General features: G+C 54.3%; 2 long non-coding RNA genes across 3 annotated transcripts; one reads left to right on the forward strand and one right to left on the reverse strand.

Annotated features, from left to right (window-relative positions):
- The first annotated feature begins 1,307 nt into the window (after positions 1 to 1,307).
- On the forward strand, positions 1,308 to 11,015 carry LOC135977532 (uncharacterized). Of its 2 annotated transcripts, none has more exons than XR_010594989.1 (4): positions 1,308 to 1,455; positions 2,727 to 2,784; positions 4,278 to 4,401; positions 8,542 to 11,015. It is a non-coding gene; the product is annotated as an uncharacterized LOC135977532 (long non-coding RNA). The 2 variants fall into 2 exon arrangements; XR_010594990.1 differs by having other exon boundaries at positions 1,308 to 1,450.
- Positions 11,016 to 11,118: 103 nt separating this feature from the next.
- Positions 11,119 to 17,608, reverse strand: LOC135977535 (uncharacterized). The gene is made up of 3 exons (XR_010594993.1): positions 17,426 to 17,608; positions 15,844 to 15,945; positions 11,119 to 14,767 (listed from the first exon to the last, which is right to left on the reverse strand). It is a non-coding gene; the product is annotated as an uncharacterized LOC135977535 (long non-coding RNA).
- Positions 17,609 to 23,021: the final 5,413 nt, after the last annotated feature.

The following is a 23,021-nucleotide window of genomic DNA, read 5'->3' on the forward strand; positions in this document are numbered from 1 at the left end:
GCGGTGCACAGGTGGAGGCTGGCTGGCATTGCACGGGGGCCGTGGAGGGGCAGTGCAGAGGTGGAGGCTGGCTGGAGTTTCACGGGGGCGGTGCACAGGTGCAGCCTGGCTGGCATTGCACGGCAGCGGTGCACAGGTGCAGCCTGGCTGGCGTTGCACGGCGGCGGTGCACAGGTGGAGGCTGGCTGGCGTTGCACAGCGGCGGTGCACAGGTGGAGGCTGGCTGGCGTTGCACGGCGGCGGTGCACAGGTGGAGGCTGGCTGGCATTGCACAGGGGCTGTGGAGGGGCAGTGCAGAGGTGGAGGCTGGCTGGAGTTGCATGGGGGCGGTGCACAGGTGCAGCCTGGCTGGCGTTGCACGGTGGCGGTGCACAGGTGGAGGCTGGCTGGCGTTGCACGGCGGCGGTGCACAGGTGGAGGCTGGCTGGCGTTGCACGGCGGCGGTGCATAGGTGGAGGCTGTCTGGCGTTGCACAGGGGTGGTGCACAGGTGCAGTCTGGCTGGCGTTGCATGGTGGCGGTGCACAGGTGCAGCCTGGCTGGCGTTGCACGGCGGCGGTGCACAGGTGGAGGCTGGCTGGCGTTGCACGGGGGCGGTGCACAGGTGGAGGCTGGCTGGCGTTGCATGAGGGCGGTGCACAGGTGGAGGCTGGCTGGCGTTGCACGGGGGCCGTGGAGGGGCAGTGCAGAGGTGGAGGCTGGCTAGAGTTGCACGGGGGCAGTGCACAGGTGCAGCCTGGCTGGCATTGCACGGCAGCGGTGCACAGGTGTAGCCTGGCTGGCGTTGCATGGTAGCGGTGCACAGGTGGAGGCTGGCTGGAGTTGCACAGCGGCGGTGCACAGGTGGAGGCTGGCTGGCGTTGCACGGCGGCGGTGCAGAGTTGGAGGCCGGCTGGCGTTGCACACTGGCGGTGCACAGTTGCAGTCTGGCTGGCATTGCAAGGGGGCGGTGCAGAGGTGCAGGCTGGCTGGCATTGCACGGGGGTGGTGCAGAGGTGGAGGCTGGCTGGCGTTGCACGGGGGCGGTGCACAGGTGCAGGCTGGCTGGCGTTGCACGGCGGCAGTGCACAGGTGCAGGCTGGCTGGTGTTGCACATGGGCGGTGTACAGGTGCAGTCTGGCTGGCATTGCACGGGGTGCGGGCGGGGTGCTTTGCACAGCAGTGCAAGGCTGGATGCTTTGTCTGCCCCAGTACAGAATCACGCTCCCTGCTCAAGTGCAAAACCTTGGCTTCTGTAGCCGGTTGCTCCGCCCTTTCCCCGGGGAAGGGAGCTTTGGGGCGGGGGAGGTGGCAGGGCTGTATGTTGCTGGCGAAGGGAGGGCAGAGGAGGTTCGGGTTCCCTGCAGCCCCTGCTCGCAGCCCCCCGGAAAGGAGAGCAGCAGACACCCTGCGCCCCGCTGCCTGCTGCAATGCCCGTGGGGTCGGCAGGTGCCCTGTGCAGCCGAGGCCGGGTGAGGTCGGTCCCCTGGGGGTGGGATGTGACCCTGAAAGGAGGTTTGAATCTGTGTTTGCAGGGTGCCCGGGGCAGGCTGGCTCGGCTCGGTACTGACCAGGTACCCATGAGAGGCCACGTCAGGGCCAGGCCCCCCCACCCCCAGCAAACAGACCCCCCCCACACGTTGTGGCGATTAGGGCGGGGTGCTTGGGAGGACGGCAGCCTCCGGTTTGCGGGAGGTGGGTTTTGTGAGGCATTAAACCAACCCCGCAGGGAGTTCCCCAGGTGCGGGCAGGGGGGCAGACAGAAATACCCTGCAAGGAAACAAGAGCCCGGGTAACTTCCCGCTGCAAAGAGCCCTGTTGGGCGGGGGGCCAAGGGGGGCGTTGCAGCGTAAGGACCCTCCATGCAGAACAGACCCACGGGGAGAGCGGCTGGGGCTGGGGCTGGGGCTGGGGCTGGCTGGGGGTTAGGAAAGGCTGGTGCTAGTTGTAGGGAATCCAGGGAGCACCTAATGCTTGGGCGGGGGGGAGTTTTTGCCCCAGTGAACTTAGAATTAAAAAACAAAAAAAAGGCTTGTGACAGGAACAGCTGCAATTGTACTGGGCACATGTTCCATTTCCAGCTTCTGTAGCCTAAACTCTTGGGGCGGGGGGGGGGGGTTAGGTGCCCAACTTGTCACCCAGAGCTCCCTGGCTCAGAGGGAGGAGCTCAGCGCTCCTGAAAATCAGGTCCCTTGGCAGTATCTGGGATTGGGCCTCCCAAAATCACTTGGCCACATGACAGTTTAGGCCTGTGTCCAGGGTGAATTGATTTTCAATCCAAGCAATTGAAAGCACCAATTTTGATGATAGTTTAAATCAGCAAGCAGGAAACGTTGTTTTAAATCACTGATTTTAATCTTGGTTTGCAGTAGGTATTTGAGTTATTTTTCCTGAAGACAAATTGATTAACCCTTCAAAAATGAAGAAAATATTCTCCTTGCACTTGGAAAAGAGGCAACTGCTGTCAAAAGTTGGGGTTTAGCACGTCCCCAAACTCTAGTTCCAGGTGCTCAGACAGTGACTTCCACCAGTTCAGTGATTTCACTTCCTCTAAAAATTCAGGAGCAAACCCTATACTGCTTAATGTTCACTTTTTTAATTTAATGTCAATGATTTGAATAGACTGTAGGAAGTTTAGGCCTTAAGGAAGGTGCCATAATTTCAGAGGTTTATTTTCAAACAGATGTATTGAATTTAAATACAAAAATCCAAATGAAATAAAAATCTGATTTCTTTTTTTAAACCTAGATTTTTGTCCACTCTGCCGGTGGGGCTTTGGAAACCAGCCAGGAATGAGTGTGCACATGTAAGTCAAAGAATTGTTATAGTTGTTGATGTTTAAAATAAGTGGGGAAAAGAAAAGAGGGTGGTTGAGGGATCTAAAAAGCCACTGGTCCTTTAATGAAAGGAGACCAGTCTTTATGCAACTTGGACATTAAAGGAGGCTGGAATTCCTGTCTGAAAAATTGGCTCTGATCTCTCCTACCTGTTATGGGAGTGACAAGGTGGTGAGCTATTCTCTTTTCTTGGACCAAGTTCTGTTGGAGAAAGGTCCAAGGTTTTGAACTACGCACAGCTCTTCTCCAGGTCCGGGGAAAGAAATCAGAGGGTTTGCACTCAGTATGAGTTGGGACAGATCGCTCAGCACAGGGTTAGACTGGTGCAAAAGGGGTTTCAAGGGGCCCTTACGATTTTGCAGGCAGGTGTCTATTATGAGAGTGGCTGGTAGCCAGGGGGAGTTTGGCTCATGCTTCCTGGATCGATCCCAGGCTTTGAAATTCAGCAGGGAAGAATTGTGGGGAGAGGAGCTCTGCACAGACCAGGCCTGGGGTTCTGCGTGTTAGGAGCTGTCATTGCAGAAGGAGCTGTCAGGCCTTGGGCCGGTAGGGTGTGTGGTAGGAGTGCCACCTTTGATTATCGTGATGTGAGACCTGCTGGTGGTGGTGTCTGCTGACGTGACCCTGGGATTGTGACCAGGGCAAGTGAGAGAAGAGGGGCTGATGCAGAACCATCTGCTTCTGAGCTGCTGGTTCTCTTGGAGCTTTAAGGGGAGTTTGAATCCCATCGCAGGTCTAGGCTGCATGCCCAGGTTTGCTCCTGGAGTCTGTCCTGAGTGCCATGGTGGATGCTATAGTAGCTTAAAAGCCCTGATTGCGTGTATTAAATTTCCGGAGACAGCATGCAGGGCTCAGTGAGGTCTCCTGGCATTGCTTTTAACTTCAGACTACAGACTCCAAGGAGGTCTGTGCACAGATGGTTGCGAAAGGACCATTGAACAATCTCTGGTCCCGAGTGTCTGCTTGGAAACGCTGTGGGTGGACGAAGAGATGAGGCAAAAGATCGCAAGGCTGACTTTCCAGATCCGTACTGCGGCACTGCTGAGCCTGGCTGCCTCTACTAATCCTTTTGTCAATCCATTTTAATCTAGTTCATTCATTCATGTTACTCATGCCCCGTGCCTCAGTTTCCCCACTGGCAAAAAACCCCACCTTTATGTAGGACGTGAGGGTAGATCAGGTAAAGTTTGCACTTTGCTTTGGAAAAGCTCATTGCCAGGATTCTGAATTTCCGTTCTATCTCTGAATGCCGAAAGCATGTTCTGTGCTGCCTGCAAAACAAGTTAAAGACACAATAGGTGCCCTGGAAAGAGTAATTTAAATTGCCTGTTTTCTCCAGACCGGAGGAGCTCTGTGGCGCTTGACGTCTTGTCGCTTCCACCAACAGAAGTTGGTCCAATAAAAGATATTACTTCCCCCATCTTGTCTCTCTTTTTAAAATTACTGCCCCTTTCTATTCCAGCAGGACTTTCAGATGTTAACATAAGAACGGCCAGACTGGATCAGACCAAAGGTCCATCTAGCCCAGAATCCTGTCTTCCGACAGTGGCCAATGCCAGGTGCCCCAGAGGGAATGAACAGAACAGGTAATGATCAAGTGATCCAGCCCCTGTCACCCATTCCCAGTGTCTGGCAAACAGAGGCTAGGGACACAATCCCTGCCCATCCTAGCTAATAGCCATCGATGGACCTAGCCTCCATGAATCATATACAAATATTTCTGAATTTACACAGCTTTTATTCTGTTTTTAGGGTTTTTCTTAGTGGGAGGTGTCCAGCACTGTGTCCACTCTTGTGATTTTAATCATGAGTTTCATGATATTTTGTGGGTGGGAGTTAAGCCCCCAGCTCCTGGAGTCAGGTGATTGTGAGAAGCTTAGCTTTCATTATATATAAAATGTGTGTGTGTTTATATATAGACACACACAGACAGACACAAAGACCTACACACACACACATATAGTTACACAGATAAACATACATACATACACACACGCATCCCAAAGATATACATATATTCACACACACACACACATATATACATACACACACACTATCATAGAATCATAGAATATCAGGGTTGGAAGGGACCTCAGGAGATATCTAGTTTAACCGCCTGCTCAAAGCAGGACCAATCCCCAGACATATTTTTGCCCCAGATCCCTAAATGGCCCTCAAGGATTGAACTCTCAACCAGGCCAATGCTCAAACCACTGAGCTATCCCTCCCCGGTGTGTGTGTGTCTGTGTGTGCACGTGCGCACACATAGACACAGACATACAAACACACATATACACACAGATAGACACACACACACAGGCACACACAGATACGCACACAGACGCAGATACACACACAAAGACACACATCCTGACACGCACGCACACAGACACGCACACACAGACTCGCACACATAGGCGCGTGTGCGCACACACACAAAACACACACACACACACACAGAGATACACGCGCACGCAGACACGCGCGCGCGCACAGACACCCGCACAGATATGAATACGCACAGACACGCGCACACACACGCACACAGACAGATACACGCGCACAGGCACACAGACAGATACATGCACACATACACACACAGATACGTGCACACGCACACAGATACACGCACACACACGCACACAGATATGCGTGCACACGCACACAGAGATACGCGCACACACAGACTCATGCACAGATACGCACACACACATGCACATGCATACAGATACACACACACACAGATATATAGTGTCTTAATCCTCATGTGGCAGAGAACAGCCTGAACATGGGACTCACCTGATCAGAGAGCAGAAGGCAAAGAAGAACCCAAACTGATTCTTTTTGTAATGTCTTGATTTTTGGCGCCCGACTAAGGATTTTTGGAACTTAGCCTTGGCAACGCTGTGACTTAAGAACTGCCCAAAGCATCTCACCAGGCATTCTGGCTTATCTGCCGATAGAATCCTGCAAGCAGGGACGATCTCCAAGCCGTGGCTGTTTTGTGTAGGGAGGCTCTGGCTTTTCCGTGTCCACACGGGGGTTATTTCCCTTTCTTAGCATGCAAGGAAATTCAGCCCTGTTGCCGTTTCCGTTTGCAGGAACGACGACGGGGGTAGCTGAGCTGTACAGTTGTTGTCTTACTGGTTTTGGACCCGCTGGGCTGTCACCTCTTGGAATTTCATTGTTCCCATTAGGGCCGCCCGCCTGGCCCTAACGCCTCGCTAGCTGAGCGCCATTCCCTGCTGCCCTCCTCCTGTGTGCCTGCGAGGGGGGTGAAGTCACTGCTGCTGCCAGAGGGGTTTCCTGGGAGGGGAGAGGGAACACCAGAGAGCGGAGCATGTTGATGGGGGTGGAGTTGCTCCCTGCGGGGCTGCAGATCCAGGAGCATCGCACGTCCTGTGTTGGCAGCGTTCGTGAGAACAGCGCAGAGCTCCGAGGGCTCTCTGACGGCGGCCACCGAAAAATTCCGGGCGGGGTTGTGGGATTTTTTAAAAAGGTCCCAAAACGATGGGCTTTGGATGGCATTATGGGATGGAGACCGTTGCATGCTGGGAACTTGACCCCTAGCTCCCAGAGATCCCTGGGGACGTCATTTCCGTCCCACGACACACAGGGAAAAGTTCCCTGAAGGCCGTGTGCCGGCTGGCAATGCATGGCACGTGTGGATCCCTACCCATGATGCACTGGGCTTCGCATTGACACAAACGCTGCTGCCGAGTACGCGCAGCGCCGAGTCCAGAGCTGAGCGTGTCGGCGCATGAGCGATACACGCGCTGGATGCCCACGTGGATCGTCTCTGCCGATGTTTGTAGTGGAGACATGGCTGTTGGTGTTCCTGTCTGTGCGTTGTTGGGGGAGAAGGGGAGGCAGATGTTGCATGCTCTGTGCTGCTGTTAAAATCCTCCTTTTCAGTCTAATTTTCCTGGCCTCTCTCTATTCCAGCCATTGCGATAGCTCCCCTCAGAGCCTCTGAGCGCAGGTTTGCCTGCTCAGCCACTCATGTGTCTCTTGCCCGTTGCTTGGAGCGTGCTCTGAGACATCGGAGTCTTTTTGCAACATGGTTTTTCCTTTCCTCCACTGGCGAGGACTCGTTAGGAACCTCTGGCTTCACTGTCAGGGCCCCCAACTTTAAGGGTCAAATGCTGTCTCCCTCCTGGAACTTACACCCTGGGGTTCCTGGTGACCCCCATTTCTCTCCAGCGTCTGCTCCTCGCTGACCGCCTGTGCGCAGAGCCGCTCCACCTGGACGCTCTCACGAGGCTGAGAGGGCAGAGGGTCGGGCTGAGAGCCCGAAGGGGGTCGCCCGCAGGGGGAAGGGAGAGGAGGCCCACAGCCCTGACTGGGCTCTCCATAGCGAGGAACCTGAGCTGAGACGTCTGTGCCCCAGACATGCCAAACCCACGGAAAAAATGCAGAAATTGGGCTTGTTTTTGGCTTCATTGGCTTGTGAGTTGCTTGTTGGCTAGTGTTTGGCTTGTAGCTTTTTGCTTGTTTGGCTTGTAGCTTGTTGCTTCTTTTTTTTTTGATGGGCTCCCGGCAAGCAGGGGCAAGGGGGGGAGAGAGTCGGGTGCACAGCGGGCCCACCACAGTCCCAGCCTGCACGCCGAGGGGATCTAGTCACAGAGTGTTGGGGGTCTCAGGGTTTGGCTTGTTTTGAAATGGGATTAGCTTGATTTTTGGCTTCTTGTGAAAGTCGGGGGTCTTATTTACCATGTGAAAGGTGGCAACTGTGCTGTGCCCCTGGGAGCGCAGGTAGCCCAGGCCTCCTGGGTGCCAGCAGAGGAAAAGTGACAAAAATGCATCTCAGCCGCTGCTGGCCATCCTGGCTAGCTGTAGGGCACATGCAGCAGGGGAGTGGGTGACAGAGCCTTCATCAGTAGCATGCCCTGGTGGGGGTGGTGCTCGGGGGGGCAGGTTAGTCACTCTGCCAGCAAGGCTGGAGGATATGGGGGATTAGCACTATGGTATAAATGTCTGCCTGACCCATAGCTCAGCGAGCTCGTGTGGTTCTGGAGTGCTGCATGAGTGCAATCAATCCCAGGGCAGTGGCTGGAGAGGAGACCAGGAAAAGTGGGTTTTGTGGAGGGACTTGGAGGAGTCCAGGGAGGTGCCTGCCATGTGAGTGGGACCGTCCCACACCCGTTGGGTTGGCATGAAATAGATGCAAAGCCAGGAGTGGGAGGTGGCGGCCAAGGAGACAGGGCGTGCAGGAGAAGCCGGAGGTGCAGGGGGTGAGCTGAGATGGGGAGTCCCTATCTGTGCAGAGCCGTGGGGGAGAAGGCTGGTGTCGGCGCACAGGAAAGGTGTGGGGCTGTATATCAATGACATAAGGACCCACCCACCCCCAGTGCGTTAATTCCGTGTCTTTGTGTTGGTGTTAGTGTTACGAGGGGTGGGCGGGTCTTGCAAATCACCTGAAACCATGCTGCGTAATTTACGGGCAGCCCTGTGAGTGGATGCAGGGGCCCGAGGGGTGCCGGGGGGACGGACAGCGTGAGCTGGGGGAAGAGCGTTTGGGAGAAGATGGTGCCAGGGGATCCAGAAGGGGAGGAGGTTCCGAGGGTCCTGGGGAGCATTGAGCAAGGCTGGTGAAGGGAGGAGGGTCCCAGGAGTTGGCCATGCCTGGCTGGTGGGGGGCAGAGGCGGAGAGGGGTCAGTGTGAGCTTCGGTCCAGTACCTCCCATTCCTCTGATACCAGCACACAGACTTGCCATTTATTGCAGGCAAAGAAAGAAACGTGCAGCCGTGATCCCCGCCCCCACGCCTGCAGCAGGACAGAGCAGCCTCTCGGATGGGAGCAGACCGGGCCCGGCAGCGCCGCGGGAGAACAGTGAGTTAAGGATCGTCTAATAGCATTGTGTGTCTGCCGTCTGTGGGGTGCGGAGCTGGGGCAGAGGCAGCGGGAGCCCTCTATCGAGGACAGCCGGGAATGCAGCTCCTGCGTGGCTACGTTTGAAGAGCTCGGCAAGCAGGCGCTGTCCGGACGCAGCGGACGCTGGGAAAGCTGGTCGGACGGGAGGAGCAGAAGCGGAGCATCAGGGAGGGTTCTCGGGGGAGCGGCTGCTCTCTCCTGGAGGGAGGGACTGACCGGGAGGGGAAAAGGGAGGAGTATGAGCAAGGCAGGGTCACCTGTAGCTGCTCTTCATTCAGAGGGAGGAAGGGGAAGTCAAAGTGGGATACGCCTATTTCTCAGCCGTCCTGTTGCCAGAACACTCTGCTGCTAGCCACCTGCTCCAAGCACCACAGAATGCTCACAAGCCTCTGGGAAGCAGCAGGTAGAGGCATGTTGTCTGCTGTACAGGCAGGGAAACTGAGGCACGGTGACTTGGTGGGAATAGAACGCAGGAGTCCAGGAGCATGAAAGGGATCGTTAATAACGTAGATGATCATAATTTCCGTAGCACTTTGCATGTTCAAAGCACTTTGCAGACATTAACTAATTAGTCCTCAGACACCCCTGTGAGGAAGGTAGGTTTGTATCCTCGTTATACAGATGGGGAAACCTAGGCACACACTTGCCCGAGGTGAGTCAATCAGGTGAGTCAGTGGCAGAATCCATACACTTACGCCCCATCTGTTTTTTTAGTCTGCACATTTCCACGTATGACTGATAGGCAGATTTGATTATTTAATTATTATTTAGTTCCTTATGGTGGGCCTGGGAATGTTAGGCCCGGGACCATGACTGAGGAATGTAGTAGTATGATTGAGCCTTAGAGGCACTCCCAAATAATTAATATATATGAATTATGTGGATATGACATATATATTTGTAGTGTGTATGGGCATATATGTATAGTACGTATGTGTACATATGACACCACCTTATAACCATGTTTTTCCAGTCTGATGTTGTACTTTGGCCCTTTTACTTTGGTGACACAGATAGAAACACACTCCTATTAGGGCAATTTCAGTTATTACCTGTTTTATTAGTAGTAGTAGGCTGAGTGTTTTGAAATACTGGGATAGGGATTGTGATGGTGTGTCCCACAGTGCTATGTATATGAGAAGAAAAACAGAAATTTGGAGTAGTGACACTACCACTGAGGCCTTTATATATAACTATATTGTAATTAGTTACTAGCCAGGACTGTCCATTCATGTTATAGGTTATCCTTACTGCTGGTTGTCACCCTCTGGTAAGCTTCACTGGGCAGGAAATAGAAGTGGCTAACTTCTCTGTTCCATTGGTTGCATGGCTTTGCGATACACCAGTAGTTGACATAGATCCAGTTGTTTCTTATGGATGCTGTTTTCCAGATAACCTACAGAATGGACAGTAACCAATGTATCGAATAGCGCTGTGTCAGGATGTAGTATTGTACCCAGACACTGAACACGATTGTTTTGAATAACATGTGCCTCAGTTAGGATTTGTTAGTCTCTAAGGTGCCACAAGTCCTCCTGTTCTTCTTTTTGCGGATACAGACTAACACGGCTGCTACTCTGAAACCAGTTAGGATGCAGTGTCACTGACCCAAATTATGACTGGTACTAAGAGGCCATTTGTTTACCCCATTTGTAATTACTATGTAACTTTTTGTTTGTTTACCACTTTGTTTTTTCCTTGCCTTTCCTTGTTTGCTGCCATTTGTTTGTTTGTTTTTTACCTGTGTGTTGGTTAAACAGTTTAGCAAGGTTATGCACATTGTCAATGTTGTACAGCAATAATACAACAGTACAATGCTAACACAGTAGTACAGCAATAATACAATTGTTTTGACACAGTAACCAAGTTGAAATTAAATGACGGCTTATCCTGGTCCAGCTAGTGGTTTTTAGCTGATTGTTAACTTAATTGTTCATCTATGGTAGATCGAGGTGTGTTTGACCAGTCTCTTATTTATAAAGCACTTCAGTAGGCAAGACAAATCAGGCTCCTGAAAGGGGCACAGTAGTCTGGAAAGGTTGAGAGCCACTGCCTTAGCCCAAACAGGACGCGGGCAGAGAGCAGTAAGGTACGTAGCAGATGTTGGTGGAAGTGGCCCAAGGATGGGACTAGAGCCCGGCGCCGGACTGTTTTTTAATCCTGCTCCGGTCCTGCCCCGCAAGACCCACTCCTACCCGCTCCCGTATCATTTCTTGCGTTTTTATCCTGCTCCCACCTTCAAAAAACCCCAGTTACTGTTGACCTGAATTTATGGGCTAGTTTATTACGGCTCAACAGTGATCTGACCAGAAGATATTTTAGGTTCTTGTCCGAATTCAGGCTCCAGGATTAGAGAACTCAGCAAGTTCAATGTCATGAGCGGCCCCTTGGGGTGTGTGGCAAGGACACTTATACTGAGGACAATACCAACATTTCAAGATCTTTATCAAAACGAATGAAAGAATAATCAAAGATACAAAACACAGAGTCACAAAGAAGTAAACAATTCTATGGTCCCTGGTGGTAAAATTTCTATTCTAAAAGACTATTTAAACTAGCATCCTCACACCCTTCCCTGGAGACCCGGTAGTGAGAGACAGGATCAGCCTCGGCTCTGGCATGTCCAATGAATTCGATGGTCCAGGCTCCCCAAGTTGGCAAAGATCAGGTTGGAGGATGGAGTAGCTAAGCTATATTGCCAAAGCTGAGCTGAAAGCTTAACAGAAGATAGAAAGAGCGACCCCCTTTGCATAGTTGATTGCCCTCTTATAGGGTCCTGACACTGCCCTGAATATTCATATCCGTGCCCAGCCTACCATGCCCAAATCTTATTTCCTCACCCAGACAAATTTTCGGGTACACTTACTAGATAGGCTAACATATTATAACATATATTCATACATATTAATATTGATTACCTCATTCCCGAAACCATTGCCTTTGGCATAAATCATGACTTCCATGTTTTGCGGTGTACCTTGTGGTTACCGTTCTGTTCCAGACCCATGGTAAACACATTCAGTTCTCTGTTCGGTTCTCCATTCAGTTACCGGAAGACAAAAGGGGTAGGCCTTTCTCTATGCTAGGGATGTAAATACTGTAGAGTTTTAAAAAAGTAACCGTTTAAGTTATTAAAATTGTATTGTTTGATGGAGGGTAGGCACTTATACGACTATCGGACACCCTTGGAGGCCCTTGCCTTCCAAAAGGGTGGCTTTGTAAATTTAGTATCAGGTGTTCTTGAACGAGGGTCCTTGGACATTTGGGACTTCACTTTGTTTTGAAGTTTGGAGAAGGTTTGCTTGAGGCACATTAAGATCCGTTTGAGAACTGGAACTTTGTTCCTTGAAGGGGATGGTGTCCTAGCTCTGGAAGCCTTTGGTGGCTTTGGAGGAGAACCGTCAGGACTCCCAGTTGCTTTCTCCCCAGCTTGCGAAAGCCCTGTTGTACTTGTAGCAATGGACACCATCTTTGGTTGCTTGGTGGGGGCCGTTTTCCCCATTCCATCCTAAGTCTTGCTCCTGTCTGCTGGAAGGAGCCACACCACTGGCATCTTGTTATGGTTGGATGACACTGAGGAGTCTCCTGGAGTCCATCGCTGTGGAATTCCATGGGATCTTCTGGGCAAGTCAGCACCTACAGAGCCAGCTGGTCTCTTCCGTCGAAGCTTACTTCTTGCAGACTCTGATTGGCAGTTGGTCCTTGGAGAGCTTTGAATTCACAGTTCCAATGAACCCATGTGGAGCCGTGATGTCTCGTAGACCATGCAGCCCAGCAGATACTTGTGTCTCCTCCTGAGTTTTCTGACCCTTCATCTTTCCTGGATGTGCCTTGCGGCACAGCTGGCAGACTGAGACCTGGCCCGCCAAGGGGCGGGAGCTGCTCAACATTTCCATCAGGTGCTTGATCTGCAGGTCGTGCGCAGCCTGCCCAGCAACGAGAGAGTCAAGGATGGATCTTGTCAGCTGCCCAGAGCCTGGTGCCTCTGGGGCAACCTGGTGGCATTGGATCCTGAGAAGATCTGCCCTGCCCTCACCTGCCTGTGCCCCTGGCCTCAGGCAGGAGCCTTCTCCCAAGTTAACCTTCCTCTCCATGTGCAGTTCTAGCTTCTCTTCAGTCCCTTTGGTGCCACTCACACTGGTAAGGGGCTTTCTCAACTCGCTCTTATAAATGTCGAGTGTCACTGCGAGCGTCTTCTCTGTTACTGCGGTTCCCGGAGGTGGCGATGTCAGATCCACTCCTGCTCACAGAGTGCAGCGATTGGGTTAATCTGGTTTCCTGCTGCGCCATCACTCCTGCCCGTCTCCATGGTGGTATCTTCCACTGGTGTTGGAGGACGTGTGGAACAAGAGGAGCTTGTGCTTTGCTTCCCTGTCTGCAATGTGCTGCGATGGTCTGGGGTTTCTTTCCCTTTCGAAGCTGCTGCCCCAGGATGCTTCCAGGAGTAAGACCTGGCCATTTGCTGCCTTCCGTCGGTGGGTAGGACATGGACATCCTCCAGCCACCTCTGACTGGGGGCCCTTAGAGGCAACTGACTAGACCGAGCCTTCTTGGAACGCAGCTGAAACGGTGACCGGTACGGAGTCACGATGCCTCCGCACGTAGGATGAGAGAGCCGGCCTCTCTCCTCTGGGGAAGGAGACATGAACCTCCTCAGGGAATCCTGGATCCTCATGGGCAGTTCCCATCTTTGCTGCACTTGCATCTTTGTAATGTGGAACTCCAGCTGCTTTTTAAGATCCATCCCAAGGAAGAGCAGCTCCCCAAGGATGGGAACCACCTCAACCTCGGGCTTTGCCTTCAGGGAGGACAGCTTGGGAACTGGGGGTAGGAAAGCCTGCAGGGATTTCCACTGGGCATCCGGCAAACCCCACTCCTGCTGCAGCTTCTTCCGCTGCACGTGCCAGTCCAAGTTCTCCCTGACCCCATCGAGCAGGAAATCGGTCTCCATCTCACTGAACTCCACACCAGCTCCCCTGGCTGGGTCGGCGTGAGGCAGCTTTGCCGGGGGCTCTGGGTCCAGGGTGAGCAGCCCCCACTGCATGACGAGATGCTTATGCCTTATGTGGCATTCGATAGGGTGGGCAGGCTGTTGTCCCATCATTGGCAATGCCGCTGTCCTGGGCTTGCCTGGCTCCCTAGGGGGGTGGAGTGGCCCAGGCAGGGCAGTCTCTCTCAGGAGGGGAGCATCTCTGTGTGACTCTCTCACCATCTTAGGAAACGCCTTCATTTGGATCTCCGAGCATTTCTGAGCCCCGTGTTCCTGCAGCTTGACCACCGCCGTGGGCACAAGCCTGGCCAGGATGGCATCAGGGGATGCCATGATCCTGTGGGCCTTTTGGGGCAGGGATCCCGAGGGGCACACACATGGTTCCTGGATCTTCTGTGCACGCTGAGGGCCGTCATCAGATCTCAGGGGCCTTGGGACCTTTGCTGTAAATCCACATTTGGGCCGATCTGTGTTGAATTCCCATTACTGCTTGGTGTCCCGCTCCCCCAGCAATGGCTCCCCCGGGATGGGGGTTTGTGGAGCTGGAGGCAGAAGAGCTGTGTGGGGTTTCTGGGGGGTGAGGGGTAAGCCCTGCTTGTGCTGGAGTCTCTTTGAGTGCACGTGACAGTCCAGCTCCTCCCGGACTTCATCGCTTAGGAAAGGGCCCCTGCTCATGTTGAGCTTCACCCTGGGGTCTCTGTCCGGTGGGCGCAGAGCAGGGGCGTTAGGGATCACCTTGGCCAGCGACTCAGTGGATAGGGGAGGTGCCCCCAGTTGGCTCTGCAGATGCTTCTGTCGGATGTTGAAGTCTGAGCCATGGGCTGACGTCTGGTCCAGACCCATGGTCTGCTCTCGCCGGTCTTGTCTGCTGTGGGCAGGAGGCCTGGGGAGAGGCTGGGCTCGGATGGGATGAGTGGATCCTTCCCAGCCTGCGACAGGCATGATCTCCCTTGTGTGGCAGAGGGGCTCTGACCGAGTCACGGAGGCTTCTCCCAGGGAAAAGGAGCTGAGACTCCAGAGGGAAGAGGGAATGGATTCCATAGAGGAATAGGAGAACTGGCTCGCCGCAGATGTCGTCACACTCGGCCTGTGGGAGAGAGCAGACAGGAACAGATGGGACATGGCCCTGCTGAGCTAAGGCGGGGCTTGGCACAGCCTTCCAACAGTAGTGCAATGGGGCAGTGCCTAGGCATGCATGGCACACCACACTCTGACACAAGGACATCAACTGGCTAACAGTGGACTGAGAGGGGGAGGTGGCACTCATTTTATCTATAACGATAACCCCTTCGTCACACGCACATGTGCAGCACCTAGCACAATGGGGCCTTGAGCATGACTGGGGACCTAGTGCTATTTTAATAGAAAGATTAGCTAACAAAAATGGGTCTGGGTGAGGAAGATGTGAGCATGTGTGTGTAACCCTTGCCAGAGCATGTTGTGAAGGCCAGGACCATAAACAGGGTTCAAAAAAGAACTTTACAGCAGATTCCAGGCCAGGGACCCTCAACCCAGCAGTTCTGGGCTTTCCTCTCCCAGCCTTCACTGCTACTTCCCTGGACTGCTTCCTACTACTCCTGGTTCCCCTCCTTGCTCTGGGTGCACCAGCTCCAAACACGTCCCCCTCTTCCCAGGGAGGGGCTGCCCTTTTCCAGCAGCAGCCCCTGTCTTTTGCCAGCTTCCTGGCTTTATAGGCCCCACCTATTCCTGCCCAGCTGAGCCTGCTTGCAATCAATTCCCTGCTCCCTGGCTCTTCCTCCAGGGACACCATGTAGAGTTAATGGGTCTGCCTGGCCACCTTAGCCCCTTCCAGTCCTCTGTGGGATGGACACCCCATCACAGGGTGTCATCTGATTGCTGTTTCTTTCAAACACAGCAGGGAGCAGGGGCAGGTTCTAGACAGTCGCCTGCTGGGAGATATTGCCGGACAGAAGGATTTGATCCTACTCACAACCCCAGCTTGTGGTCTCTGCATTTAATTTCTAATAATCCCTCACCTCACTTTCACTGGTATCTCACCTTGGAAGCTAAAGCCTCTTAGTGGCTTTTTCCCTCTTATTTTAGGATCCTGGAGTGTCTGGTTTTCCCTGCTCCCTCCTCTCTCCATTCACTATCCCCTCCCACCCAGCCCCCAGTGTGGTGCCCCCCGGTCAGTTGCCTTACGGTATCAGAACTTCATCCCGGTATCTGGCCACCTACTCCATCCTCCTCTCAACGATCCTGAGGTTGTGAGCCACGGTGCGCTTCTTCAGGGGCACGCGGGAGCTGTGGAACAGAGAGAGCAGATAGCTGAGTGCAGGCCCTGCCCTCAGGCCCTCTTTTACCCAGAGGTGCGGCACTGAAAGGCTCCCTGTCCCATTCTTCACTAAGGCAGCCTCCTCCCCAGCAATACCCGGGCCTTGGATGTTCTTGTTTTGGGTTAGCTGGATTGTTAGGTGACCCCTGTCTAGTGCAGAGAAGGGGAGAGTGTATCCTGCTGGCAGCGTGTGTGTCATGTCCCTTCTGCAGAAGCTAATCAACATATAGGATAACGGCCTACTACAGCTATCAACTAATGCAGCTCCCTCTTTAGCTCTAAGGAGTGTTTTATGCCCCAGAGCTGAAGGTCCAGGGTTCAAATCCCGCTGGGAACCCGTGCTGGGGGACTGGAGGAGGGGCCATTACGCAGGTGCTGCCGGATCCCTTTCACCCTACTCACCGTACCAGAAAGGCCAGCCTTCCTCCCTGAACTCTCCACTTCACCTCCCTGGTGTGCACGGGGCTGCTCCCAGGAAACATGTTCTCCCCCTCTTGGGAGGGGAGGATGGTCCAGTCCAGTCGACACAATCTACCGCCCCCCCCTCCCCCCCAGGTTAAATGAACCGCATGATGATGGAGGAAGGGAATGACCCACTGTACGATGCATGGGGGTGGATTAGAGATGGCAACTTCTGCTGGGTGGGGATGAATTGCATGATTCTAAGGAGAATAGTTGCTTTCCTGGTCTATAGGTCGGGGCAGGGGAGGGATTACTAGGGCTACTGCCCCTGGTGGGGGATGAGCTGCATGACGCGAGAGGAGGGGACTGACCCACTGCAGACTTATGGAGGGGGGCATTGCTTACCATGTCTCTCCTGCTGACCCAGATCATACCCCAGCCCCACTCATCAGACTCCTCTGCTCCACCGCGGCCCCTGCGGAAGTTCTACCAGGGGGAGCCGCTGGCTCTGGGCGGAAACTTTCTCCAAAAGTTTGTCTTTGGGAAAGAGCTGTTTGTCTATGCAAAAAAGCAGTTTGTCTGTGAATGACGTTTCGGAATGTCTAATGTCTCAGAAGTGACTCTGAAATGATATCAAGCACAGAAAGATCTCATTGGTCAGGAAAATGTTTCTCAGGAGCAGATTAAAGTGGATGGTCAGATTAAAGCCCTGTCTGAGGAAGGAAAGGGGGGATTTTTGATGGGCGATGGATTGTTGGCTAGTACAGCTTGTAGAACTAAACCTGGAAAGGTAACAGTGATTCGCTGGAAGTAGCTCAGTACAGTGTGAAGAGCAGCAGTTTCTCTGTTGGGAGTGGCAATGTGCCTGAGAAGGAAGCTGCCCCACTCGCCCAGTACTTGTCTGTAACCAGCCCCGTGTGCTGGGACAAGGGAGAGGAAGGAGGGAAAGTCTGGATGAGCCTAGGCTGCCTTGTGAGCGGATGGCTTTGTCTAGTCAGCAGTTTGGGAAGGCCGGGAGAGTGGAAGATGAGTGTCCCTGTACCTTACCTGTTAGGAGGGCCCTGCCTCCATCAGAGCAGCGGGTGCCTATTCCCGGCCTGCGCAGTGCGGACAGGAGCCGTCACAGAAACTAAAGGAGGGAGAGGAAAAGAGAGAGAAGGAGGGGAAAAGAACGAAGAGTCTCACATTTAGGATGAGAACAACTGGGATTCAGGACTCCTGGGTTCTCTCCCTGGCTCTGGGAGGGGAGTGGAGTCTAGTGGGTTAGAGCAGGGGCACTGGGAGCCAGGACTCCTGGGGTCTCTCCTGGCTCTGGGAGGGAAATGGGGGTCTATGGTTAGAGCGGGGGGGAGGGGTATGCACAGAGGCAGTTTTTCACAGGAAACCTTCCCCCTCCCATCTCCGCCTTCCCCCTTGCTCGCGGATCTCTCCCAGGCCTATGGTGGGAGGGCATCAGAGATGGTGACCCTCCCAGCCTCCGTCTGCCGCAGCTAGGGTGACCAGACAGCAAATATGAAAAATCTGGATGGGGGTGGGGGGTAATAGGTGCCTATATAAGAAAAAGACCCAAGAATTGGGACTGTCCCTATAAAATCGGGATATCTGGTCACCCTAGCCGCATCCTGGAGCTCGCAGCCCCCCAGCCGCTCTGTGGCTGATGCACCTCAGAGAGCGCCGCCGCTGCCCAGCGCCCCTGTTCTGACCGGCTCTACTTGCCCTGGGCTCCTAGCATCCCTGGCCGCTCCTGCGGGTCCCCGCAGCTCGGGCTGTCTGCCCGGGCAGGAATTGGCTGGGCCTGGCGCCCAGCCAGGGGAGGGAGAGGAAGCAGGAGAGGCCCAGGCCTCTGGCACTAGGGTGGGGCAGGGGCAGTCATGATCCTGGTACTCTAGGCCAGGATGGCAGAAATGCCCGGCCCAGCAGCGGGCTGGGGACGAGCTGGTGCCAGGGTGAGCTACCAAAAGGAACTCTCCGGCCGCTGCCTCAAGCTTGCTGGCGACGTGTTTTGATGGCAGGCCAGGCCCCCGAGCTCCCGGGGTAGCCATGTCGTGCGTGGAAGTTTCCTAGACGAGGGGCTGGAGGGGACCTCAAGGGGGCCTCAGGGTGCCCAGTGCCAAGTCAGAGCCGAGGGACCCCTGAGTGGCCCTGACAGGGTGTGTCCAGCCTGGTCTTAAAACCCTCCAGTGACACGGTTCCCTGGGTATCCTGTTCGGGGGTAGTCCCTGCTGTTCTTTTGGCAGCCACTAAGTGTCTTCAGGGTGCTGACAAACAACAGTTCCAGACAGCCTCAACTGTTGGAGAGGGGCTGGGAGCCAGACCCAAGGACAATAAAACGTGTCAAGTGGGCTCATTGAAGACAAGCAGACATACCGACGGCCTCGGGGGTTAGAAGCAAGCACCTTCTTTTGAAAACACCCTCTTTGCAGCATTGGGACAACACTCAAAAGAAAGCAGCACAAAGGACCAATGGACACAGACACAGAGTTTGAATCTGGTATAGATTTGCATAAGAGGAAAGCTGCTATAAAAGTGAGGTGTCTTGCAGAGGACCTGGGGTCTCGTCTTGTCAACATGGGAGCATCGATCCGGATCGGCAGAAGCCCGGCTCCACCCCCTCCCCCATCTAACTCACCTGGCCAGTGAAGTTAAGGGGAGCAACTAATTGGTAACAAAAAGACGGAGTGTGTTTGTGTGTGTGTGTGAGTGTAACTAATATATTATATTCATATAATACAGTGTTAATGAATACATGTATTACTAATAAATGTGGCGTTTTGCCTTATTCCCCCTGAAAAGATCCTGTGCAGTACTTTAAGTTCAACAAGAGGACCTGCAAAGAGGCAGTGCGGGCTAGCGAGGGGGCTGCTGACCTGGGGCTCTGGAGGCCCAGATTCCCTCTCTGGCTCTGCCGCTCCTGGCTGGGTGACTGGTGCCGCGGGCACTGGGTTCAAATAGTAGGCTGGCATCGCAGCTCTGCCAATGACCTTGGGCAAGTCACTTCCCCTCTCTCTTGCCTTTGGTCTGATGCGACCATTTAGATTGTCCGCGCTTTGGGGCAGCGCCCGTCTCACGGGTGTGTGCAGCACCTGGCACAACAGGGCCTTGATCCTGTCTCTCTCGGTGCTGCTGAAATATAAATAAAAGCCCCACATTCGAGATGGAAATGTCTCCATCCTGTAGGGCGTCCTGTCCGGCCCTTGTGCTCCCAAGCTTTCTCTGGAGCCTTGGCTGATCCGGACTTAAATGCCTCCCAGGGGTACATTGAAATGCCGTCTGATAGCTAGTGCTGCTCCTAAATGTGGATTTCGTGCTGGAGAAACTGACAACCCCGGAGACAGGAATCCCCTTGCTCATTCTGGGCCAGATTCTCAGCTGGTGTAAAATCAGCGTTGTCCCACTGGGGTCCCTGGAGCAATGCCGATTTACGCCCCTCCCGCTGAGGATCCAGACCCCTGTCCGTAATGCTAGAAAACTGAGGTGCCCCACCGTGTCTAGCGCAGCCGCTGCTGAAGATTAACCCTTAGGCTGCCATGTCAGCGTATCACCGTGGCTGTTGAGAACTGGCTGTCGGCCATAGGGTTGCTTCTCTCCCGTTAGCGTTCAGACCTAGTGGGAAGCCCTGGGGCCTTTGTGACGTGGCTTGGGCTGCATTGCCATCTAAGTGAAGGCACTAAATCCATGCAGTGGCATCTGCTGTGACTCTTTGCTCCCACGAGAGGCATGCAGATGGTTAGTGGTGGCCATGCCAGCTTTCCTTCCCTGCGATGTCCTTCTGCAGCACCCCTCCCCGGGAGCAGAGCCCTGAGCCCCTTTGTCCGAGCTGAGCGAGAGCAGTTTAGGTTCCAGACACACACTCTCCCGGTCACCCCTCCTTAGAGGTTGGGGGGAGGGGGTGTCTTTTCCCCTGGGGTGTTTGGACATCTGCCCAGGGCAGCAGATCTCCGTAACCAAAAGCCCCTCCGATCCCCAGGACAAAGCTCTTGGAGAGCGAAGCCATGAACGAGTCGCTCCGCCGGAGTCTGTCGGGGGTCTCCTCCAGGCCCCCGTACTCCCTGAGCTCATCTCCAGGCCCAGGCCTGGGGGCGCTCAGCAGCCCCGTGGTCTCCATGGAGGCAGAGGCCACCGAAGTCCTCCGGCGGGCCAAGCAGGACCTGGAGCGGCTGAAGAAGGAGACCAGGCAGTGGAGGAAGAGGTGAGGCCAACTCCTTGCTGGGAACAGAGGGCGGGGGCTGTTCTGGGTGCTCCCACCCCTGGCTCTTCATTATTATGGCAGGACCATAGTTATTGGGATGCCCACTTCTCCCTTGGCTTCCAGCCCTGGCACCCTCCAGCCCCCATCAGCCCTGCTGGTCCAGGCATTTGTAGAACCAATGTGAATGAAATTGTTTTTAAGTTATCCACTGTACCATTGTAACTTCTGTTGCTACATTGTAACTTTCATTACACTTGCCATTTTGCCTACATTGTAACTTCTGTGCTATATTGTAATTCAAACCCCATTTTAAAATGCTTACTCCATTTTGTAAGGGCTTGCTGCAACCTTCATTTTTGCAAACCCTGCTGTAACTTTATTAGTCTAGTTAAGATGTGTGAATGAGGGATGTATGGGTGATAGAATCAACCTCCAGCACCAGCCCCTCCTGATGAGATAAAGTTCAAATACCAAGGGCTGAAGAACTAGACAACAGCCCTAACTCAAGCAAGAAGCATCCACCTTAAAAAGAAACAACAGAAGGAAGATCAAAGCCAGGTCCCAGGCTGACAGTCACGCCTGCAATTGACGGGTGATCAAGTCAAACCCAGAGGCGGCGTGACACAGCGAGACCTAGAGACTTTGAATCCAAAAACTCCTATAAAAAAGGAAGGGTGAGATGAGAGACTTTGAGTAACGTTCTGCTATCAACATCAAGGAGCATCGGTGCGCGCCCGACAGAGACCCGGCTCCCCCTCGTGCTCAGCTCTCCTGGCCAGTTAGCTGTCACGAGCTACGATTCCAAGCTGCGAACTCATTTAAATTTTATTAGAGAATATTTAAAAGAAATAAACGATACAGAAAATTTGAAGCATTAGTTATTGGTCATTGGGGGTAACATACAGAGTATGGGGGTATGTTGGTGTTTTGGGGCTGGGCAGCACACATAGTATATACACACTGCAATGTCCCCAATGAGGGGTGGGTAACCGGTGGGCGGGATCAGGAGACAGTTGATAAACGGTGAGGGTCTATCACCCATACGGGAGGTAGAGACAGTCATGGGTATAAGTAAGCGGGCTGGGTAATGGGGATGGGGTGACCCTCACGTGGCGGGATTCAGCTAGGTTTGGTGGGTTTAGGGCTCAGGGGATAGGGTCCAGCAGGGGGTGTGTGTGGGTGCACGAGGTCTCCCTGGCTCACTCTTGGTATTGGCGGTGGCCGGTGATGTGCTCGATGTAAATGTCCCGGGACCAACGGATAGCGTCCGAGACCATTAGGCGTCTCATGAGCCGCGCGTAATGACGGCCCACCCCACAGGTCCTCAGCACGCGTTCGTTACACGGGTCCCAGGCACCCAGGGCCCCAACGAGCAGAGCGTCGACGTGCACCTCGTAGCCCTTAGTCCGCAGGGTGTCAGCCAGGGGGGCGTATTTTTCGAGCTTGCGGGCTCGGGCTTCGCGGAAGGCCGGGGTCCTGTTCTCGAACGGAATCGCTACGTCGACCAGGATGATCTTTTTCCCCACCTCGTCCGTGACGACGATGTCCGGGCGCAGCGGGCTGTCGGTGCCGGGGACGGCGCGGTTGACGGTGATCTCTCCCAGACGCGGGTTGATGGCCTTCACTAGACGGTCCTGGACGGCGTTGTGGCGTAGCTGCCAGGCTCTGGCGTGGGGCTTGCAGCAGCATAGGACGTGGGGCAGGGTTTCGTTGACGTACCCGCACTTCCTGCAGCGTTTGTCCCGGTTCCCGTGGCGGATGGCACCGTTGAGCGGGACGCAATTCAGCTGGGCGCGGTGGATGAACCGCCAGTCGGCGAACCGGGTGAAGCTGCCTGTGGGGAAGTCGTTGCTGGAGTCCCACTTGCTGGTTACTTCGAAGACTTTACCCTGGTCCGGCTTTTTCTTCAGGGCGTCCACGTAGAGCGCGTGGACGGCGGCCTTCAGTGATCTCTCCAGCACGCCTCTGGCTCCGGGGGTGACGATGATGTTGTCCTCCGTTCCGGTCCGCGGTATCAGGACTCCCAGCTCCTGCCGTTCCTCGTTCCATTCCCAGCGGCAGCCCAGGCGCTTTCCCAGCCGGCGCGTGGCATTGCGGGCGCGAGTCCACAGCGAGGCGAAATCACCCCTGTCCCGGGCGAAGTCGCCGTCCAGGGAGCTGCTCAAGAAGGTGGCCACATCTCGGTCGGAGGGAGGTCTGCCGATTCGTTTCTCGGTGGCGGCGTGCAGGGCGGTCGTTGCAACGTTCTTCACCGTGGCGTCCGGGCAAGTCAGGAGGCGGAAGGCGTGTGTGAGGACCGCGATGTCACAGAGGTCTCCCATACGGGGGACGCCGGCACCACCGTGTCTGTGCTTGATGTATACGAGTTCGTTGCTGGCTCTCCGGGGCAGGGACATCCAGGTTTTGACCAGCTTCCGGATGGCGTTGTCCGCCTTGTTGAGGGGCACCTTTGCC

This window comes from Chrysemys picta, unplaced genomic scaffold (genome assembly GCF_011386835.1).
Source record: "Chrysemys picta bellii isolate R12L10 unplaced genomic scaffold, ASM1138683v2 scaf3, whole genome shotgun sequence".
Taxonomy (NCBI): Eukaryota; Metazoa; Chordata; order Testudines; family Emydidae; genus Chrysemys; species Chrysemys picta.